Source organism: Macaca thibetana, chromosome 14 (genome assembly GCF_024542745.1).
Source record: "Macaca thibetana thibetana isolate TM-01 chromosome 14, ASM2454274v1, whole genome shotgun sequence".
Taxonomy (NCBI): Eukaryota; Metazoa; Chordata; class Mammalia; order Primates; family Cercopithecidae; genus Macaca; species Macaca thibetana.
The window spans coordinates 104,143,986-104,166,801 of record NC_065591.1 but is presented as its reverse complement, the minus strand read 5'-3'; the positions used below and the strand labels follow the sequence as shown (position 1 = coordinate 104,166,801).

Genomic DNA, 22,816 nt, shown 5'->3' with positions numbered 1-22,816 from the left:
CACAGCATTCTAGCCAAGCTAAAAATAAGAATATTTAAATTTTTAAAGTCAGTGATTTACCTGGTGTCTTCTGGGGTAAAGAAATAATTACAAAACAGTGGTAACAAGGGTTACTTACAAGAGAATCTAAATTTTAGAACGAGGCTCTAACATAGGCCCAGGCACATACAGTCACCGTTCAGTATCCAGAGGGATGGGTTCCAGGATCCCCTACAGATGCCAAAATCCAAGGATGCACAAGTCCCTCACAAAAAATGATGTAATATTTGCATATAACCTATGCATATCCTCCCTTACACTTTAAATCATCTTTAGATTATTTATTATGCCTAATACCATGTAAATGCTATATAAATAGTTGTTATACTATATTTTTTATTTGTATTTTTTCCAAATATTTTAAATCCAAGGTTGGTTGAATCTGCAAATGCAGAATCCACAGATATGAAAGGTCAACAGTAGTTGGTATTCAATAAACATTTGTTGAAATAATAAAGGATGGCCGGGCTCAGTGGCTCACACCAGTAATCCCAACACTTTGTGGGGCCAAGGTGAGCGGATCACTTGAGCCCAGGAGTTTGAGACCAGCCTGGCCAACATGGCAAAACCCCAGCTCCACGAAAAGCACAAAAAAATTAGCTGGGCAAGGTGGTGCATGTCTGTAGTGCCACCTACTCGGAAGGCTGTGGCTGGAGGATCACCTGAACCCTGGGAGGCTGAGGCTGCAGTGAGCTGTGATTTTACCACTGCACTCCAGCCTAGGCAACATAGTAAGATCCTATCTCACAAAATAAGTAAATAAATAAAAGAAATAAGAGAGGTTATAAGAACAGGGCCTCATGAAATCATCTAGGAGCAGTACCCAGCCCATGGGTGGGGTCAAAGAAGGCCCCCCGGGGGAGCAACTCCTGATGCCTGCAATTGCCTCAGTTGGATCCACTTGGATTTGCTTTGGGGAAAACCCAGGCTGAGGGGCTGGTAAGAGCTTTGCTTTCTGGGGGGCGTCAGGCAAGAGAGCAATGGCCACATCCCACATTGCCTCTGCTGGGTGTCAATGCTGCCTTTGCCAAGAGATGCCCAAGTAGTATACAATGTTTTTAGGGCTGGGGAGGAGGTGGTGGTGGCAGATGCAGCTTCCTCTCAAGTTGAAGTGTTTGCAAACATGGCCAGTTGGCCACACCTACCTGCTCAGAGGGCGCCTTTCTGGCACCTCCTTTCACTGAGTCCCTGGCTATCTCATTTGGCGAGAGCACAGCAGAATCCAGGCCTAAATTGCTTGTTCCATCTCCTTCCTGTAACTTCCTGATAGAATCATCTTGTCAGGCATTTGTCCACATGCCGGAAGAATGAGCTTGCCCAAGGCCAGCTCCATCAACTCACTCTTTTATCCATGTAGCACTCGAGTCAGGCTGAAAAATAGGATTATTTCACTTTTTAGCTGGTGGGAGTACAGCCTGGCAGAACTGTTTTTGGGAAAGTGATTGGTAATGCAGATGGCACAAGGCAGGGAGAAGAGCACCAGCTCAACCACCCACTAACTCTGGGGCCCTGGGCAAGTCACAGAACATCTCTGAGCCCCCATTTCTCTGAAGCAATTGGAAAGGACAGATCACAGAATGCTCAGGAGCCGAGAGACAAATTATAAGCTGCAGCATAGCAGATGCATCACCCACATCACCAGAAGTGCACACTGTTGGATGCTTCAGGTGAGGGCATCTCAAAAAACCCACTGTATTAGGGGCATAGCAGAATAGATGGCACTCAAATTAGATCGTTCAGGGAGAGATTAATAAAAAGATTATGTATGAAGCTGTGAGTGGGACAGAAGACCTTGGGGGAATAGTGCAGTGTTCTGAAGCTAATAACAGCCTTAGCATCCTAATAGGGCAGAACTGGGAGCCCAGGTTCAGGGGGGTGTCTGCAGAGAACCTGCTGGGAGCTGCAACCTTCAATGGAGAGATGCAGCCAGACAATGTCGACCCCACAGGGAGGGAACCAGAGGAATAACTACCCCAGCATCTCTCCCCTGATTCTCTCCAGACTCTTGCCTGGGACTCCCACTCACCAAACTCAAGCAGACACTGAAAGGTAAGGGAGCCCTTTGATACATTCTACATGAGCCAGCCCCGGAAACAAAGCAGGGTGAAGGAGGATGAGAGGTTGGCTCTGGAGAGACAAATAAAGATATCTAGCACACCCCACAAAAGCAACCCACAAGAAAAAGGGTCAACTTTGAATGCCTACCAAAACAATGAGGGCACCAAAACAGCAAGATCATGACAGTCCCAGCCAAGTAAGCTCTTTCCTGCCCCTCCCGCTTCTTCTATGCTCCAACCAACCCTACAGAGTTCAGAAACTGCAGTTAGTAAGTCAATAGGATTAAGGATGGGATGAGGAGGTACCAAGGAGGATAGTAGAGAGCTCATTATGCCTCCTTTTCCCAATGCAGGCTTTTAACCTGACACAGACCACAGATGGAGAACGCATCAGTTAGAGTGTGAGAAGCTGCAGTAACAAACAGTCCCAAACATGCAGTGACTCAACACAGTACAAGTCTGTTTCTTGCTCATGTAACAGTACAGGAAGGTGCCAGTTTAGGGTAGTGGGGAAGGCAGTGGGCTATGCTTCATCCACAGAGTTAGGGTACCAGGCTGATGATCTTTAAGAGACAGCTCCCACACGCAGGCTACGTTGAGGACTTAACACACAGCCATCACAGGCAGGTGCTACTGAGAAACAAAAACACTTCAGTGGCAAATTATAGAGAGATGTGGATCACTCCCATCTCAGCCAACCAGAAAGAGGAGATAATATGAACAAGCACACATGGGAAGTGTTTCAGGGATAGGCCTGGAAATGAAACCTATCCCTCTGTTCACATTCCACTGGTTAGACCTCACATGGCCACTTCTAACTGCAAGGGAGACTGGGAAATGGAGTCTGCTGGCCAGCCATGAGATTAGAACTTTTATTATAATGGAAAATGGATTTTAGTGGACAGTTGTCAGTCTTTATTACAGAGAAATTTTAAATCTTGAATTTTGCTTCTACACAGAATGGACATTTTAATCACTGACAGAGGCCAGGTACGGTGGCTCACACCTATAATCCCGGCATTTTGGGAGGCCAAGGCAGGCAGATCACTTGAGATCAGGAGTTTGACACCAACCTGGCCTACATGGTGAAAACCCATCTCTACTAAAAATACAAAAACTAGCCAGGTGTGGTGGCAGGCACCTGTAGTCCCAGCTACTTAGGAGGCTGAGGCAGGAGAATCACTTGAACAGGGAGGTGGAGGTTGAAGTGAGCCATGATCTCACCACTGCACTCCAGCCTGTATGACAGAGTGAGTGAGACTCCATCTCAATAAACAAATTAATTAATTAATTAAATCACTGACAGAGTTTGTTTTGTGATTAAAAGTTATAAGAGAACTTTCCTCATTTGACAGGGAAAAAGGGAGTCAAGACATCTGCCCTAGATTTACCAAAGGAACAAAACAGTACCAGGCAGAGAGCAGGTTTGAGTCAACTTGAACAACAGTTTGAAAAATAGTTCGGAGGTTGTTTGTTTACACTTTGGGGATTTCCACTTGCGCAGTGCGCCAGTTATTCTGTGATCAGAATATGTGTAAACTTTTTCTCTCTCTTTTCACTTCTCTGAGAGAAATTTTCTAAATTGCTTAAAATAAATGTTACTTTTAAATGAAGAAAACTATTAAAAATGTATGTATTTTTTAAAAGTCAGTGAAGTTACTTGATCTTCTTATTCTGACTGCATTCAGTTCTTTACTGACCACCAGTCCCCTATGCTTTAAAAAGCCATGTGTAATATCATCTTACATATCATTTTTCCTCCATTAGTGGTGTCTTTTTTGCTCACGTCAACTCAACACTGTTCAATCCCATTTGACTCTTCCTCCCTCACCCCAGCACCCAGTTGATGACTAACACCTTGTTATGCACAGGGAAGTTGGTCATGGCAGCTGGGGAAGGGGACAGAGGGCTGAGGACGGCAGAGCAGAGCATGCAGGCTACGTTTAGGACTTACCAATGCACAGCCATCACAGGCAGGTGCTACTGAGAAAAAAGAAAAAGAAAAAAAAAAAACCACTTCAGTGGCAAATTATAGAGAGATCTGGGTCAGGATCCAGGTAAAACCAGTAAAGAAGTTTTCCAGGGATGACGGGGCTCATGGATGTCATTCAGAGACCAAGTCCAGGGCATGCAATTTAGACAGTGTATGGCTTAATCCTGCCTCAGTTCTTTTTTTTTTTTTTTTTTTTTTTTGAGGCGGAATTTCACTCTTGTTGCCCAGGTTGGAGTGCAATGGCACGATCTCGGCTCACCGCAACCTCCGCCTCCCAGGTTCAAGCAATTCTCCTGCCTCAGCCTCCCTAGTAGCTGGGATTATAGGCATGTGCCACCAGGCCCAGCTAATTTTGTATTTTTAGTAGAGATGGGGTTTCTCCATGTTGGTCAGGCTGGTCTCGAACTCCTGACCTCAGGTGATCCACCCGCCTCGGCCTCCCAAAGTGCTGGGATTATAGGCGTGAGCCACTGCGCCCGGCCTCCTGCCTCAGTTCTAAGTAACTCTCCCTACCAACCACACGCCACTCCCAACCCCACCTCCACTGCCGTCATCATCTGCATTTGATGTCCAAGCTATACATGGTGAAGCCAGGAACCAAACCAAGAAGTCAGTTCAAAACTGTAACCACTCTACACTGAAAATAATGCTCCCATGCTCGCTTCGGCAGCATATATGCTAAAATTGGAATGATACAGAGAAGATTAGCATGGCCCCTGCACGAGGATGACACGCAAATTCGTGAAGCATTTCATATTTTTTTCTTTGACAAACCTGATAAAAACAAGCAATGGGGAAAGAATTCCCTATTTGATAAATGGGGCTGGGAAAACTGGCTAGCCATATGCAGAAAACTGAAACTGGACTCGTACCATTACGCCTTATACAAAAATTAACTCAAGATGGATTAAAGACTTAAATGTAAGCCCTAGAACCATAAAAACCCTAGAAGAAAACCTAGGCGATACCATTCAGGCCATAGGCATGGGCAAAGACTTCATGACTAAAACACCAAAAGCAATGGCAACAAAAGCCAAAATTGACAAATGGGATCTAATTAAACTAAAGAGCTTCTGCACAGCAAAAGAAACTATCATCAGAGAGAACAGGCAACGTACAGAATGGGAGAAAATTTTTGCAATCTACCTATCTGACAAAGGTTTAATATCCAGAATTTACAAGGAACTTAAACAAATTTATAAGAAAAAAACAAACAACCCCATCAAAAAGTGGGCAAAGGATATGAACAGACACTTCTCAAAAGAAGACATTTATGCAGCCAACAAACATATGAAAAAAAGCTCATCATCACTGGTCATTAGAGAAATGCAAATCAAAACCACTATGAGATATCATCTCATGCCAGTTAGAACGGCAATCATTAAAAAGTCAGGAAACAACAGATGCTGGAGAGGATATGGAGAAATAGGAATGCTTTTACACTTTTGGGAGTGTAAATTAGTTCAACCATTGTGGAAGACAGTGTGGCAATTCCTCAAGGATCTAGAACTAGAAATAGCATTTGACTCAGCAATCCCATTACTGGGTATATACCCAAAGGATTATAAATCATTCTACTATAAAGACACATGCACACGTATGTTTATTACAGCACTGTTCACAATAGCAAAGACTTGAAACCAACCCAAATGCACATCAATGATAGACTGGATAAAGAAAACGTGGTACATATGTACCATGGAATACTATGCAGCCATAAAAAAGTACAAGTTCATGTCCTTTGCAGGGACATAGACGAAGCTGGAAACCATCATTCTAAGCAAACTAACACAGGAATGGAAAACCAAACACTGTGTGTTCTCACTCATAAGTGAGAGCTGAACAATGAGAACACATGGACACAGGAAGGGGAACATCACACACCAGAGCCTGTCAGGAGGGATAGCATTAGGAGAAATACCTAATGATGATGGGTATTTCATTATCATTAATGATAATGAATAGCTTTAGGCAACCTGGAGGTCCTGGTTGGATGATGGATTGTGATTAAAAGTTATAAGAGAACTTTCCTTATTTGACAGGGGAAAAAGGAGTCAAGACGTCTGCCCTAGATTTACTAGATGATGGGTTGATGGGTGCAGCAAACCACCATGGCACGTGTATACCTATGTAACAAACCGGCACATTCTGCACATGTATCCCAGAATTTAAAGTATAATAAAAAATAAAAGAAAAGAAAAAAAAAGAAAAGAATGCTCCCACTGCAATTGATGAAATTATACATGTACAGTGCTTACACTAGCTCTGTGAGTTTGCTAGGGCTGCCATAACAAGATATTGCAGACTGGGTGGCTCAAACAGAAATGTCTCACAGTTCTGGAGTCTGGGAAGTCCAAGATCAAGGTGTCAACTGATTGGTTTCTTCTGAGGGCCATAAAGGAAAGATCTGTTCCAGACCTGTCTCCTCAGCTTGTAAATGGCCATCTTCTTCCCACGTCTTCACGTGGTTTTCCCTCTGTACACACCTGTGCCCTAGTCCCGTTTTGAAGGGATGCAAGTCATACTGGATCAGGGTTCACCCTAATGACTTCAGTTTACCTTACTTGCCTGTATAAAGACCCTGCCTTCGAATATAGTAATGTTCTGGGGTACTGGGGGCTACAGCTCAAATATCAATTTGGCCAAGGGTGGCTAGGGGGTCACAATTCAGCCCATGCTACTAGCTAAGTGATCATAGCTATTACTAGGATCCTGGAATTCAAGGACCACCATAATGTCAACATCCAAATCAACTTTCCATTCAACTTTATGTTTCTTACCCCCATCCGAATCAGAGGTTTACAGGCACTTTTGACCAAAACACCACAAACATTCTCTCCTGCAAGCATTTTCTCTACTGTGATGGCCCACCCTGTAATCTACCTTGTGATGACAAACACACCAAACTCTCCTCACAGTGAAAGATGCAGCTCAAGCCCCATCCTGTATTCTACGTCCCCTTTACAGGTTAGGAAACTGAAGCTCAGAGCGGTTAAGTAATCGTGTCCAAGTTCACCCAGCAAGCGAGGCAAGAAATGCGATCCTAACTCCACCCATCTAACTCCAGGTACAACGGTCCCTCCATGCTGAACTCCTACAGCAACCCTGGCCTGAAGCACTCGCAGGGCAGTGAAGCTTGCAACGTCCTGATGTCCTCTTCATCGTCACCTGGAGATTTCAGTTTGAGCTTTTAAATCCTTATTATCAAATTTCTATTCACATATCTTTTCCTCCTACCTATATTTTCAGCACCTTGAAACAGGAATGGACTTTTCACTTATGCAGATCCCTTCATAGCCACTGGCAGGGCTCAATGGAGATGGCTGATGTTGGTGTAGGGCCAGCATGGGGGTCATTCTCTGAAACCTAAAACACATACCCCCACTCCTGCAGGGAAGTGCACACGCTCCTCAGAGAGCTGGCTTTAGCCAGCTGGACAGATGGGGCTCTGCCTCCTCCAAACACAGTGGCTTCATGAACCAATTGATTCCAGAGATGGATGCTCTGCCATCCCCTCTCAGCCCCGGGTCCCTCCCAGAGCTGGAAGCTGCAGACCAGGCCTCATTCTTGAGTGGGGCACCCCAGAGCCCAGCTTCTAGAAATAGGGCTGGATATCCACACTGACACATTTGCCTCTGTCTCCTTCTGCTTTCCCCCTTCCTTTCCTGTCCCCAGTCTCTCCTCTCTCCTCTTTCCAGGACCTCCAGGTTGCCTAAAGCTAACCTCTGCTACTTAGTGGCTACTGTAGGCCAGGCACTACTCTAAGCACTTTAGAGCTGTAACCACTGCATTGAGCAAGAAGGACTCAGGAAGTGATGTCACAAAGGTATTTTTACTCTGAGTCTCACAATTTATTTACGCCTCCTCGGTGGCGGTGGGCTTTCTTGGATAAAAGCTCAGTCCACATGGTTCTTTCTATTAGCTGTGTCACCATGGGCAAAATGCCTAACCTTGCTAAGCCTCCACAACATAGTATCTACATTACAGAATAGTTGTAAAATGAGACTTAGTAAAGGATTTGTAAAGGGCTTGGACAGGTAACCAGCATTTGATAAAAATCAGTGTCTGCTGCTGCCGCTGCTGCTGCTAATTCACGCATTTGTTGTGCTCCTTCCCTGATGTAGTCACTGTGCTGGCTCCGAGATAAAGAATGGAGGCAGATGCGCTCCTTCCCCATAAGGAGCTCATGGCCTGGTGAGGGAGGCAGGTAGATGAGTTGACGGATAAGAGCGAGGCATGAGGCAGGTGCGATGAGAGGGTGAACATGGGGCCAGGCAGTAGAAAAAGGATCCCCTGTGACCACTTCCTTCCAGGCTTGGCTTTGGCTTTGCTGACCCATCCCTTGCTCAATGCCCCAGGATAAGAAGTCCACCTCTAACTTCAACATCCCGGATCATCCATTGACTCAGAATCACCGAGTGATGCTGTGGTGGCAGGAAGCGGCCCAGTGAGGAGATGGCTGTGTTTGTAGCTATCTGAAATACCTGCTCTCTAAAAAAGAAAAAATAAGTATCTTCTGAACCATAAATGCTGCTGGTAAAGGCTCAGAGATGGCATATGTCCCCCAGATAAGTTAATCAAGCTTATAATGGGCTCCTCACGCATCACCAGAGGCTGCCTGGGAAGGCAGTGCACCTCCCTGGGACTGAAACCACGTCATTCCACCCTTTGAGCCAGCTCAGTGACCGGCTCAACTCAGAGGGAGCTGGCTTCCCTGCCCAGAGAGCTAGCCTCCGGTGCTAGCACCACCAGAGCTCCCAGGCTCTCCTCTCTCACCAGAGATGCTGCTGTATTCCAGGCAGGACCTCCCTAGGAAGAATCAAAGCCTCACAGGGCTGGGGCCCAAGGACGTTCTGGCCTGTTGTGGAGACTGTGACTTTCAGCATGAAAGCCACAAACCTACTGGAGGTCTCCCACCTCATTTTCACTGCACCCTTCCCCCGACACCTTCCAGGCCCAGGCAGGGGCCAGCTTCTTGCCCCACAGGCCTCTGCCAGGTGCCTGGCATCTTTTGTCCATCTGCATCCTCACTGCCCCACCCTTGTTCAGATGTGCCTTATGACCCAGCTGGACTGTGGCAAACAGCACCTACTGGCACTCTTCCCTCTAACCTCATGCCTCCTGATGCCACTTTGATACCTGGGAGACGGGGATATTTAGCTCTCTCCAGGCCACTCCCCTCCTCAGAAATCTCCCCCAGCTCCACCCTGCCCAGCAGAGGGACAGACCCATGGGCTCAGGTCAGACGCAGTGTGCAGATTGGTTTTGTTTGACCTACGTAGTGTTTTTTAAATTTTTGAATAATTTTAAAATCAGAAAATGCATATAAAACTTCAGGTTTCTGGCTTGTCTCGAGCACCAGGAAAGCTAGCAAGGGTCCGTATGTCTACCTGGAGTCATCAGCCGGATCTGGGTCGCAGCAGCTGCCCACCCCACCAGCTTCACCTGTTCACCCACATCATGGCTGCTGTAGACACGGGAGTGTGGGACCCCAGCCAAACGTTTAAGTCCAGACTCTTTGGGCTCCTTCCCTTAATCCCTTCCTAAGTCTGCCTCCTAACCTCGCCTCTCACTATAGACAGAGTGAGCACATGATGTATCTTTCAAACTGGAACAATTTTGAAAGTAAAAAGGGACACCAGGAATCATTAACAGTTGTTCATTGATCCACAAAAGTCATAAAGTGGGACTTTTTCTGGGCAACCTGGGCATAAGGTCTCCCAAACTACTGGCCCCAACTTGGGCATCACACACCCCAAACTCCAGCCAAGACACACTGCTCATGCTTCCTTAATGGAGCCTACATTGGCAGGTCAGCGCTTTCACCCCTGTTGTTCCTGCTTCTAGAGATATCCTTCCTTCCCATCTCAGCCTGTCAGGATTCAGCCAGCACTTCAAAGCCCAGACCAAATGTGACTGCTTCCTGGAAGCGCTCCCGTGTTTCCTACTTGGAATTCCACTTCCCTCTTCTGAGTGTGTAAATCTGCTACGACCCTTCCTTGTGCCTCACATTAGAATCATGCCACACCTTCACTCAACAAACCTTTATGGACCACTCAGGATCCTGCAGTGAGCAAGGCCAAAGTTCCTCCCCTCGGTGAGCGTGCATTTGACTGCACGTGTCATCCTCGCTCATTAGCTTATAAACTTCTCAAGGCCAGGAATTGCGTGTGGAAGGTCTGGTGCTCTGAACCCAACAGATGATCAAGAATATTTGCCACATTAAATTGTAAAGACCTCTCTGAGCCTTATCCTCCTCATCGGCCACAGGGGGACCATACCCACCCTTCTTCCCTTCCAGCATAGCTCTGAGGCTTCATGAGAAGCCGACGGATGGTGCTTTGTAAAGTTAAAAATATTTTAGCGCTATCGAGTTCTAAAAACAGTAGCTACTGAGCAATGCAAACTGCGGTCAGCACATCCTGTATCACCTCCTTTTAAATGATAGACATTATCATTCCCTGTTAACAGAGGAAGAAACTGAGGCTCAGAGAAATTGATTGGCTGGTGAGGGAGAGGCAGGCTCAGTCCTGAGTCTGTTTGGTGTTTGGCTCTGGACTCTGAATGTTTCTGCCACACCATGCTGAAAATTAACTGGATTCCAGTGTGACCCAGTTTCTCCTCTTAGGAACAAGAAGGACTAGAAGTGCATCTGAGGGAAATCTAACTTTAGCATCCTCCTGGGAAGTACCTTAGCAGAGACCGTTTCCACCCTAAATGACAGTGGAGAACATAAACAGTGACTGGCATGGAGGGACCAAGATGTCTGGGTCTCTGGGCCTAAACCTGTCTGCCCCCACCCCCACTCTGCCTCCAGCATCCCCCATGGACGTTGCCCCCTTGGCCTCTCTGGGCAGTGGGGACCTTCAGAGGCTGCAGCAGGCCTGGTCTAGGGCTGTGACAGGTGATAAATCTCCCTGAAGAGGCGGGTCCTATCTGTGAACGTCCCCTGCCGTACCCCCCAACACGCACACAGGTCTGGAGACTCCATTTAGCACAGGGGAGGGAGGGGATAGTGGCAGGAGAAGCACAGTGTTCTCAGTTCACCTGCTGAGATTGTGAGTACCTTTCACCTGGGGCTGTTTTCCAGGCCTGAAGTCAGTGCCTGGCTCTCTGCAGGGCCTCTGGTCATTGCCAGGAAGAAGCACAAATTGGGTTAAAAAGCCATGCTACCATGATTCCAGAACTCCCATTCTGTGAGGCTGTGCTTCCCATGTCAATGAACAGCCAACTCCCTGTAAATGTCTGCTGGTTTCTATAATTACTTGGGGAAAATGTCATGTTTGCCACTGTGCTATTAGTGTAGCACACAGGCTAAGATGCAAACAACTCCACACCAACATAAATATTTTTAATGGCGCTGTTCCAACTCTCTGGTGCATGTGCTTCCAGATGATCACACAAGAGAAAATCAAAAAGAAGGATCTTCTGTTATGAAATGTAGTCATACGGAGGCTGCGTCTGAAGACAGACAGTTCCAGTCGGCTGTGAAATCCAATGTGATCCTGCATTTGAAGCCATATTTATTCTCTCTTGCTTGAGACTTGATCACTACCTGATTTGACTGTGAAACAAAATGCTGGATATTTAAGCAGTTTTCACAGGAACCCTTAGCAAATGTATCATAGGAACTGAAAAAGGGAAGAATCAGGCTGACCTTTGGGTGAGTCAATATACTTCCTTGGGCCTAGGTCGTCCCATCTATAAAATAGGGATAAAACGTCAACTGACCAAAGTGAAAATGACTTTCTTGCACTTCCTTCAAGCTCTGAAATACATGATGCATTGAAGGCTTGCGATTTCACGCCAAAATAACCTGCAGATAAATGTCAGGATTAGCCAAGGGGGCTGGCTCACGCTTGTAATCCCAGCACTGGAGGCCAAGGTAGGGGGATCACTTGAGGTCAGGAGTTAGAGACCAGACATAGTGAAACTCTGTCTCTACTAAAAATAGGACAACATGGTGAAACCCCATCTCTGCTAAAATACAGAAAAATTAGCCGGGTTTGGCATTGTGTGCCTGTAGTCCCAGCTACTCGGGAGGCTGAAGCAGGAGAATTGCTTGAACCTGGGAAGAGAAGGTTGCAGTGAGCCGAGATCACGCCACTGCACTCCAGCCTAGGTGACAGAATGAGACTCCATCTCAAAAAAAAATATTAGCTGAATGTGGTGGGGCATACCTGTAATCCCAGCTACTTGAGAGGTTGAGGCAGGAGAATTGCTTGAACCTGGGAAACGGAGGTTGCAATGAGTCAAGATCGCACCACTGCACTCCAGCCTGGGCAACAGAGTGAGATTCCATCTAAATAAATAAATAAATAAATGCCAGGATGCCCTATAGTTTCTGCTGACTCTAGGAGAAGTGGTCAGGCCTGCCCTAACATTGGCAAGACCCAGGGCAAGATTACAAATGGAGACCCACGTGTTACAGGTCACATTTAGAAGTTAGAAATCAAGTTAATAAACCATTAAGTAAAAGATGTTTTTGTTCTTCTTCCTTGACAAAATAGGCCTTCAAAATGACCTGGAAGGCCAGGATGGACTTTAGAATTCTTGACTCCTTAGGGTTCCACACCACTGTATTATAGTTGGAAGAGCCTGCCCCAGCTTCTACCCTTTTCTCCCACTCCTGTCTCCGTCTCATTATCTCCATCTCAAGGGGCCTTGCACACCTGCTTGTGAGCAATGCAGTGTGCATGTCCATGCTCTATACACGCACACACACACATGCACACATACACAACCAACAGTTCCAGGAGTGTGTGCACTAGCAGCATAATCCATTCTCCAGAGAATGGACCTGGGAAAGTTAATGGACTTGGGGCTGTTTGAGCTGGAAATCCCAGGGTCTTGTGTATCCTTAGAGTAACTGAGAAGAGGGAGCACTTCCACTGGTTCCACACCCTACAGAGAACTGTAAGCCCGTGGGAGGCCAGAGTGGGGCCAAGACAAGGACTCCTCTTGACTGGAACTAAAGGCAGCTCTAGAGGTGGTGCAAATGACGTGCCATTGGCAATGGCTACTTTCCCCAATATATAAAGAACTCCTTCCAATCAGTGAGGGAAAGTGATAGAGACTCCTCTACAGAAAGTGAAGAGACTTCATTTAAAAGAATATGAATGGCAGCCAGGCACCGTGGCTCACACCTGTAATCCTAGCACTTTGGAAGGCTGAGGCGGGCAGATTACCTGAGGTTGGGAGTTCAAGACCAGCCTGGCCAACATGGTGAAACCCCATCTCTACTAAATATACAAAAAATTAGCTGTGTGCAGTGGTGCGCACCTGTAATCCCAACTACTCCCAACCTGAACCTGGGAGGCGGAGGTTGTGGTGAACCGAGATAATACCACTGCACTCCAGCCTAGGGTACAGATCAAGACTTTGTACCAAAAAAATTTTAAAAAAGAATATGAATGACCCCTAAAAACAAAAAGGTTGGAAGTTTGGTAGCACATTTTGTCGACAAGGGTGTGAGCAGCAGACATTCTCATCCCACTGCTGGTAGGAGTGAAGGCGGTGTGAGCTCTTGGAAACACATATTAGAAACTACTAGAAAACTTACAAATGCATATACTCCTTGACCCAGCAATTCCACATCTAGTTATGGAAGCTTGAGAAACTCTTCAACAGGAAAGAATATTAATTGCAGTATATCTTGTGATGGCAAAATACTGGAAGCAACCTAAAAGTCTGCCAGTGTGGAACTGGTTAACTCAGCAATGTCCTCCATCCAATAGAATGGCATGAGGCAGATCTATATGAGCCCATACATGGAATGGTCTTCAATAGACATTGCTAAGTGTTGAAAGAAAAGTGCCCAGGACAGTGGCGGTGTGCTGAAATTTGTGTGAAAAGAAAGAACTCACATACACATACATACATATTCATTGTGCAAAAGCTCTCTGGAAGGACAAACAAGAGACTATTAACAGAGGCTACATTCAAGGAGGGGATCTGTCTGGCTGGGGAGAGCTATGAGTTGGAGACTTACTCTTTTATTGTATCTCTTTTGTGCCTTTTGAATTTGTACCATGTGTATGTTTTATTTATTCCAAAATATTCAAGTAATAAAAAATAAAACACTTAGCTCAACACCCTATCTGTTCCTTTTTTTCTCTTTGTTTCTTTCTCCTTCTCCTTCTCCTTCTTCTTTTTTAGAGGAATACAGTGGTATGATCATAGCTCATCTCCCTGGGCCCAAGCAGTCCTCCCACCTGAGCCTCCTGAGTAGCTAGAATAACAGGCACACACCACCAAACCCAGCTAATTTTTTTTTTATTAGAGATGGGTTCTCCCTATGTTGCCCAAGCTGGTCTCAAACTCCTTGAGCTCAAGCAATCCTCCTGCCTTGGTCTCCCAAAGTGCTGGAATTACAGACATAAGCCACCAAGCCTGGTCTGGCCCTTTTTCAACAGTAGTTGTCTTTTCTACCTTATGCCATCATCATTTATACACTATTTTTGCATCCTCGTCTATATTTTACAGTTTGTGAGGGCAGAATTCATGTCGAATAATAACTAACATTTTTGAGAATCTATCATATGCCAAGCCCTGTTATCAATTCTTTATGTGCATTATCTCATTTATTTCTCTATAATCACCTCTGATAGTAGGGACTGTTATTATCCTCATTTTACTAGCAGGGCGTTAAAAAGAAAACTTCCCTAAGGCCACCTAGGTATGTGCTGCAGACGCTGTCTGATCCCAAGACTGTTTGACCCCAGTTCTGTCTGACTTCAAGTTTGCCTTAATCATTGTACATAGCAGCTCATTCTTCCTCTGATACACACACACAGTACCTGAAATCGGTAATGCATAAGTGAATGTGTGCATGAGTGAGTAAATGAGTGATGTACCCGCCACATCAACAGTTATCCTGCTTGTTGTGCTTCTAGGTCATAGCATGCTATTCCTAGATTTAGGGAGGACTTCCTTACAAATAACCAAAGGTTTCCATTCCCTGCTACTGCCTGGAGGGAAATATGGAGATGGAATTTACCAGCTAAGGAAGATGAAGGGGCTGGTGGTTTCACATAAGAGAGGATATTTTTTAAGCAACGGTGCTGGGGATTAGACAAGAGCCTGAGGGCCTATTCTATCACTTCTGCATGAAGCATAGGTCACATCTCAAAGCTCTGAAATGTCAGAGAGCTGACTGTACGGTCCCTGGTCCTACAGAGCCCAAGGGTCCCTTCCAACAGCAGGGCAGCCTGTACATGCTTATCCTGCAGTCTGAGGGCCGAGCAACCGTGAATCCCATGTGGGATAGCCCTGTCTGAGCATAGAAACAAAGGTTTCTGGTCCCCTCTACCAAAAACAAAATTGCCGACATGTTCGTGTACCTGTTTGTTTTCCACACTCCAAACAAAGCCCACTGTGAGCTTCCATAAGACAATTTGAACCAAGCCTCATGATCCTTACACACAATTCTGTCTCCTCCTCTTGCATGATTTATATGGGGTTTAAATAATAAATCGCATGGATGCTGTAGAATTTATAGTGCTCCAAGTAGGTCATTAAATAAATCACTGTATAATTTATATAAACGAACCTAAATCATGCAGTAGGAGGACTTCATTAGAAAATCAATCCTGTGAGTGGATAAACATGAGGACCGGCAGGTGCACTGTTGCTTTTGAAAAGTCCCTGCGTCTGTGACCGCATGTGAAGGTGCTCTGTGCTGGAGGGCACTCACTTCTCCCAACTCCACCCTCCCCCTGCTCGGTTGTGGGTGCTCCCAGGAAGCTGGGTTCAGGCTTGCAGTCTCCAAGAAGATCTGCTTCCACCTCTGAGTTCCCAAGCTCTTCTAGCAGGAGTCCACACAGCCACAAGGACTAGGTCACCTCACAGGCAGCCAGCCTCTTACCATTTCCATGGCAGAACTGAGGATAAAAGATAAGGCTTGGTGCATTCTGAGTAAGGAAATCCACAGGGCTCCTGCTAACTACAAGCCCAGTCTTGGCTTGAACACAGGCCAAGAAAGAAGTCCAAATATCTTTGGCTGGCAGGAGTGTTCACCTTGCCATGGGCAGATGTCTGCTTGATGCTGCTGCCCGCCAGCTGTGCTTCCCCCAGCCTCCCATGGAGAATGTATTCCAGTCTCCATCAGGAACCCATTCTTGAGGGGACATATAGGACAGATGGGTCCAAGAGGCAGGTCTGATTAGGACAGCTTAAACCCCTCAATTCCTCTCCAGATCCATTCTGGGACAGGAGAGCCTTGGGATCTCCACCTGGCAAAGAGAAGCACATCATTAACAGCAGCTTGGGGCAGCTCTGCCAATTAGGGTGGGAGGCAGGAGGCTGACGACTGAAGGCAGAGACATTTTAGGACATGGGAATCTCAGGCGAGAGGAGGTCCTGTATTTTTAAAACCTCTGCTTGAGACAGATCATCGAGATTGAGTTAAACAAGATGGAAGATGAACAAATGGCCTATTAATAACAAGCTCTCTGAGAAACTCTACAGGCTCGGCGAGGCTCCCCAGAACCCTGTGGGAAGTTTGGCAACAAGGGAAGCTGAAAGAGTCATGATGTGGCAGGCCATGGGTGTATCCTGTGGTTTTTAGTCACTCTAAGAATATGAGTTTAAAGACTCTGATCCCCCCAACACCTGACTTCCCTAATTCCTTGACTTGCACACTCTGAAATCCTGCAGGTCCAGGGGTCAAGGTGGCTCTTTGCTCCTGAGAGGGGTGGCAGCTGGGGACATGGCCCCAGAGGGCCTGTGAGGACCACAAAACTGCCCACCCCATGGATTGGGGACACGTGCCAGGCTCCTCTTGCCCTCTGCTCCTGTGGGTCACTGTTGCCCAAACACTCACAGGTGGCTGTGCCCATTGTCTTCATTGAGACCCTTTGGTGTTGATGCCTAAGAAATAAGAGAATGAAGCCCTGATAGCTGGGACATCCTTTGAACTTCCCAGATACTGTACAGTCTCTGTCTTAGTGACCTGAGGCCAACAGCTATAGAAAAAAAAAAAACTACCACCTGAACAGCTCACCATCCACCAAATTTCCCCACTGGATCATTGTCTTAGCCCATTTAGGTTGCTATAACCAAATTCCATAACCTGGACAGATTATAAACAGCAAACATTTATTTCTCACAGTTCTAGAGGCTGGGAAGTCCAAAATCAAGGTATGGCAGATTTGGAGTCCACTGAGGGCCCACTTCCTACATGGTGCCTTCTCCTTGTGACCTCACATGGCAGAAAGGGTGAGGAGCTCGCTGGGCACTAATCTCATTCATGAGGGTGGAACCTCATGGGGCATAAACCATAGCAAGTATCGTGATCACCATGAAGGTAGTGGCAGAGGGGACCAGCACACACTGTGCTTCCAAGATCTCATTTACAGTCACAACTGAGATTTTTCCCATTCTGAAAAGTGAAGGAGATAGAAGAAGAGAGAGAAAAAGAAGGAAAGAGGGATAGGAGGGAGGAGGGGGAAAGACTTCTTGTGAATCTACTGACTCTATTTGTCTCTCAAGCTACTACCCTAGGTTTTTTCTCTTGCCTTTATTGTTAATTATTGTTGTTTGTTTGTTTGTTGTTTGCTTGCACTCTTTTGCCCAGGCTTGAGTGCAGTGGCACAAGCATAGCTCACTGCAGCCTCAACTCCCTTGAACCAAAGTGATCCTCCTGCCTCAGCCTCCCACATAGCTGGGACCACAGGCATGCACCACCACTATGCCTGGCTTTTTTTTTTTTTTTTTTTGGAGAAACAAGGTATGCTATATTGTCCTGGCTGGTTGAACTCCTGGGCTCAAGCAATTCTCCCACCTCAGCCTCCCAAAGTGCTGAGAGTACAGGCGTGAGCCACTGCACCTGGCCCCAATTACTGCTTTTCTTTTTTTTTTTTTTTCTTTTTGAAATGGAGTCTCACTCTGTTGCCCAGACTGGAGTGCAGTGGCATGATCTCCCCTCACTGCAACCTCTGCCTCCCAGGTTCAAGCAATTCTGCCTCAGCCTCCCAAGTAGCTGGGATTACAGGGGCCTGCCACCACGCCCAGCTAATTTTTTGTATTTTTAGTAGAGGCAGTGTTTCACTATTTGGCCAGGCTGGTCTCGAACTCCTGACCTCAGGCTATCTGCCCACCTCAGCCTCCCAAAGTGCTGGGATTACAAGTGTGAATCACCGTGCTCAGCCAATTATCGTTTTTTAAGCAAGCCCCACCTGTTGCCTTTTCTGCTCAGGGGCAACTCATCCCTTGGCTCTGTGCCCACTGCTCTCTGAGAAGTTGCCAGCGCCCTCCTCCTGTGTGCTTCTGTTCTCACACATTTCAGCATCCCCATTGCATTCCAAGTGACTGGGTCCCCACCCTGCTGAAGCCTCCTTCTCCCTGCACCTACGAAACTCACCTGTGGCTCTTGTTCACTCTTTACTTCCCAGGACTCTTTGACTTGTTTTCTCCTTTTCCTTCCCTCAACATCAGCATCTCCATTGGTTTCAAATGTCATGTCTATGAAGACGACTCTCAGATCCACATTTCTGACTCTGACCCCACGTCTGCATGATAAGCAACCACCTCTGGTTATCATTACATTGCTCTAATTGGGTGCCCCACTACCTAAAACTGAACTCACCATCTTTCTCTCTGCAAATGGACTTTCTTCCTTGGACTCATTATCACCATGAGGAATATCTCCATCCTCAAGCTCCTGAGGCCTTTTGAATGCTCCAGTTATTTTAACACCCCATGTCCTTCATAGATGCCTGCCAATTATTCCTATGATGTTTCTCTCACATCCACTCCACTCCCACAGCCCTCACCGCAAATGAGCCCTCATGGTCTCATACGTGGGCAAGAGAAATACACTTTTAAAGCTAAGAGGAATCCAAAGCTAGGAGTTAATTCAACCTTAGCAAAGGTTCAGAGGAAATGTCCCAAGGTCACACAGCTGTTTAGAGTCAGGACTTACACCCAGGCTTCACAGCTCTGTCCCTCGCCTTTCACCTTCACCACAGGTAAACTTCACAGTGGCAGCCTAACTCCTTTCACTTTTCCTTATAACCACTTACCAAGACATTTTTTGGGGTGTCCGCCCATCTCACCCACAAGGGTGGAACCCAGCAGTTATATTGCACCATGTGGTCTCCCTTACTGGTTAGAAGTTACCGGATGAAGGATGGTCATCTGACTATTCAAGACAATCAGATTTTTTCTCCCAATATTTGGAATTAGAGATAAGAAAATTCTAATTCAGTCTAAATTCATCTCTTGAAAGTGGCCTGTCATTCACCCACCCTCTGCTCTAAGGTGCAAAGAAAGGTGGGCTTCAGAGTGATGCAAACACATGGCGAGAAGCAGACAGGAGTGGGAGAGAGAAGCCTAGAGAGTGGCTTGGGGGTAGCAGGACTGGTGACTTTATCTGACCTATTACCTCCATCTATGTCCCTAATCCATCCCCAGGTAAATATATAATCTGAGCAAAAACTGGGTTTGCCATGAGAACAACTTCAAGTCTTCTAGCCCTAGAAGTTTTTGCTTTAAGCGATCTCAATTTGGTTTCTGTTGCTTACAATCAAAGAGTTCTAAGTAATTCACCACCCATCCCAACCAAACCAAACATATGCACACACACACACACACACACACACACACACACACCATGAACCTATGCAGGGTAGAGGGTAGTTTCTCTCAAGCCCCTCTAAAAAGCTTCTCCAGCCAGAAGATGTAGGCGAATGTTTTTCCATTCAACTTGCTCTCAGCTCCCCGCCCCTACCTGCCACTCCTGGGTGGCTCCAAAGCCTACCTGAGTTAATGTTCCTTGGAAAAGCTTTCCTGCTGAGGCTCATCCAACTCCAATCAGCACCTCCAGCCTCAGCCCCAGCTCAGCTTCCCCTCCCTGTAGAGAACTTGTCCATAAAAATACACTCAGTAACGTAATGTCAATTCTATGTTCTGGCTTTTCTGGTGTGTGTCCTAACTTCCTGGTGGTCTATGAGCTTTTCAATAAGGAAGACAGGCATCCCTTCCCAGCAGCATCCGGTGCAGTACTTTCTACATGATAGACACTCAATTAATTTAACTGCCTGACTGGTTAGAACAGGAAAGGTAATAAGCCAGCATCCAAACTTGCTCCCAGCAGGCCTCTAACTTCCTCCCTGAAAATGGCAGGCATCAGGAGCTCCGGGGCCCTCCACTCACTTCCAATCCTGAATTAAGATGTGGTGCTGCAGGAATGACTCAGCCCTTTGGAACCATCTGAACAGGGATCAGGTGCAAAGCAGAGCTAAAGGCTGCAGGGCAGGATCTTGGAAAGCAAGGCCTGTCAGAGAGTGCGTGGGCGTGAATGTGAACAACCAAGGCCCTAAACTAGGACAGGGAATAGCCCTAGGATCAGCCCTGGGCATGCACGTGAGACTAGGGACCTCCAACCCAACTCCAAACTTTCCCCACAGCCTTCCTCTTCCAAAGCCCACTGTGAGCACCCGTGCTTTTCTTTACTTCAGACCTTACATCCCACCCATCGCTCTTAACTACTTCCTGCAGATAGGGGAACAAGAAAAACCTAATGACTTAGCAGTATAAATCTTCAAAGAGTGTCTTCTTTTTGGCAAAAAAAAAAAAAGAAAAAAAAACTACAGCTGCTACTCTATGCCAGTCATTATAACTCTATTAAGTAAATTACCATTAATTATTTCTATTTTACAGAAGGGAAAACTGAGGCTCAGAGAGATTAAGTCTTTTGCCCAAAAGTATAAGTATGCAGAAAGCCATTCAGATAGGAGGTGGTAGACCTGGGATTTGAATCCACATATTTTTTTGTGCAGAAGTTGAATATTTTCCTGTATACTTTGCTGCCTCCTGAGATAAGGCAGCAAGACCCCACGCTAAGAAAAGCTTGGCCAAACTACACAAGGAATCCTTCCTGGACAGCAGCAGGTCAGGAAGATCAGCAGGGATGAGTGTAGGTGAAGGTGAAACTGAGCATGAGAGAGAGTAAGATCATAGTGAGACCCTGTGTCCCACCCAGAGTGCTGCGGCCCACCAGGGCAAAAAGAGCATTAATTGAGAGCAATAGGTCAAATAACAAAGGTCCAGAACAAAGGTCACCTTGAAGGTGACCATCTGTTTCCTGCAAGAAAGAGGAGAAAAATTCAATATATTTTGTTCTCCTTTCCCACTATCAGAGATTAATATATTTGATTTTACCATCATCTTCATCATCATCAACTAACACTTATTAAGTGCTTGTGTACTACATACTTGACTTTTATTATCTCATTTAACCCTTACAACAACCCAGGGCAGGGATATGGGTGTTATCCTCCCCACCTTTAACAAATTAGGAGACTAAGGCTCAGAGTGTTGCATCAACTTTATCCAAGCTGCACGGCAAGCCAATGGAAGAACCAGAATAGAACCTGAAACTGTTTGCCTCTAGAACCCAAGCCCATAACTATGACTACAGCAAGGGCTGCGCTGGTCATCACACTGAGGGGTAGTCGTTGCTAGCTCTGAGGTTTCAATACACTCAGGACATTGAGATGTGTGTGTACTATGGAGAAGCAGGATGGCAGCCCCCACTGCCACCCCACCCCCAGAAGCTAGAAGAGAAGGCCTGTATGAATAGGGGTGGTCATCAAGTATCAGCCCTGGGCAGCCTAGGGGAGCAGCGGCAGGAAGGAAGCAGCACAGGCACTAACCCTTAGTCTTGAAGCATCCAAAGGACCAGTGCTGCCTGAAGCACAGAACCCTGAGTCCCTTTGCTTCCTCTCTGCAGCATCCTATTTTTACCCCATGTTCCAAGAAGATTCCTCTTACACAGTCACAATCACGTGTTACCAGAGCCTTCTCAGGGCTATGACTTTCTCAAGACCAAAATAAAGCCTCCATTTGCTATCCCACCCTGATGCCGTATGAAATACTTCATCACCATGGTTTTTGTTGTGGGGGTTACTTGGTAGAGAATCTGAAAACATATAAAGAGAAAGGTATGGTAGGACTTACATCTCTTTTTCATTCCTTAAGAAGAATTGTTATTTTGGTAAAGAAGGCTTGCAGCAGCATTGATTGCAATGCTGGGGGTTTCACAGTTGTGCTAATGCAGTCCTTTTTCTTTAGAAGCCAAGCCTGTTAAGCAGGGTGGATGCTAATGACTGCATAGAAATTATAGAGCAAAATTTTATTCTAGGAAATTGAAATTGTAACTGATCTCCACTTTTATATTCTGTTGGATACTGATATAACATAATCATCATGAAAAATTCCACAAATACCTATGGATAATTTGCAATCTTAGATAATTGTGCTAGTGTCTTTCTTAAAAATAAACCAGATTTATGGTATTCAGTAAGTCACTGACTGAGACCACATGAAAAGGCAGTACAGTGCCAAGGTTTGTGAGTAGGGCTGGAATCTGAGAAACCAGGGTTCAGTTCTCAGCTCAGCCGCTACTTGGGGTGGCGCCTCAGAAGCTCCCCAGCCTCTGCTCCATTCTGCACCTATCCATAAGGTGGGAGTGATAATAATAACCCACCTCCATGGCTGATCACTGAGATCACATTGGAAGGTTACCCAGCAGTAGCAGAGGATTCCCAAATGTGTTTTCTTCTTAGCAGACAGGTTTATTGTGATAATGTTCAATTTCACCTGAGCCCTATGCTCCTGGAAGCATGAAAGGTTCAAAAGTCCCCCACCTGGCCCACCGCAGTGGCTCACACCTGTAATTCCAGCACTTTGGATGGCCCAGGTGGGCAGATCACTTGAGGCCAGG

At 46.1% G+C, this 22,816-nt stretch overlaps 1 protein-coding gene, 1 long non-coding RNA gene and 1 other non-coding gene across 41 annotated transcripts in view; 2 read left to right on the top strand and 1 right to left on the bottom strand.

The window, feature by feature from the left end:
• TIMM8B (translocase of inner mitochondrial membrane 8 homolog B) overlaps window positions 1–22,816 on the top strand; it is a 1,180,384-nt gene that overhangs the window by 919,715 nt on the left and 237,853 nt on the right. Inside the window, exon 1 of one of the 37 annotated variants that reach the window (XM_050757809.1) lies at window positions 6,704–6,708. The exons of the other annotated variants lie outside the window; for them this stretch is intronic. The gene's annotated coding sequence lies outside the window, so the exon portion shown is untranslated. Of the gene's footprint in view, window positions 1–6,703; window positions 6,709–22,816 lie in introns of those variants that run through there. 37 annotated transcript variants of the gene reach the window in all.
• The window catches only part of LOC126935817 (uncharacterized), a 90,181-nt gene that overhangs the window by 16,338 nt on the left and 51,027 nt on the right, over window positions 1–22,816 (bottom strand). For all 3 annotated transcript variants that reach the window (XR_007719308.1, XR_007719307.1, XR_007719309.1), the window contains exon 4: window positions 1,185–1,409. This is a non-coding gene — a long non-coding RNA (uncharacterized LOC126935817). The remainder of the gene's footprint in view (window positions 1–1,184; window positions 1,410–22,816) is intronic.
• Window positions 4,744–4,850, top strand: LOC126936635 (U6 spliceosomal RNA). Its single transcript, XR_007719467.1, has one exon. It is a non-coding gene; the product is annotated as a U6 spliceosomal RNA (small nuclear RNA).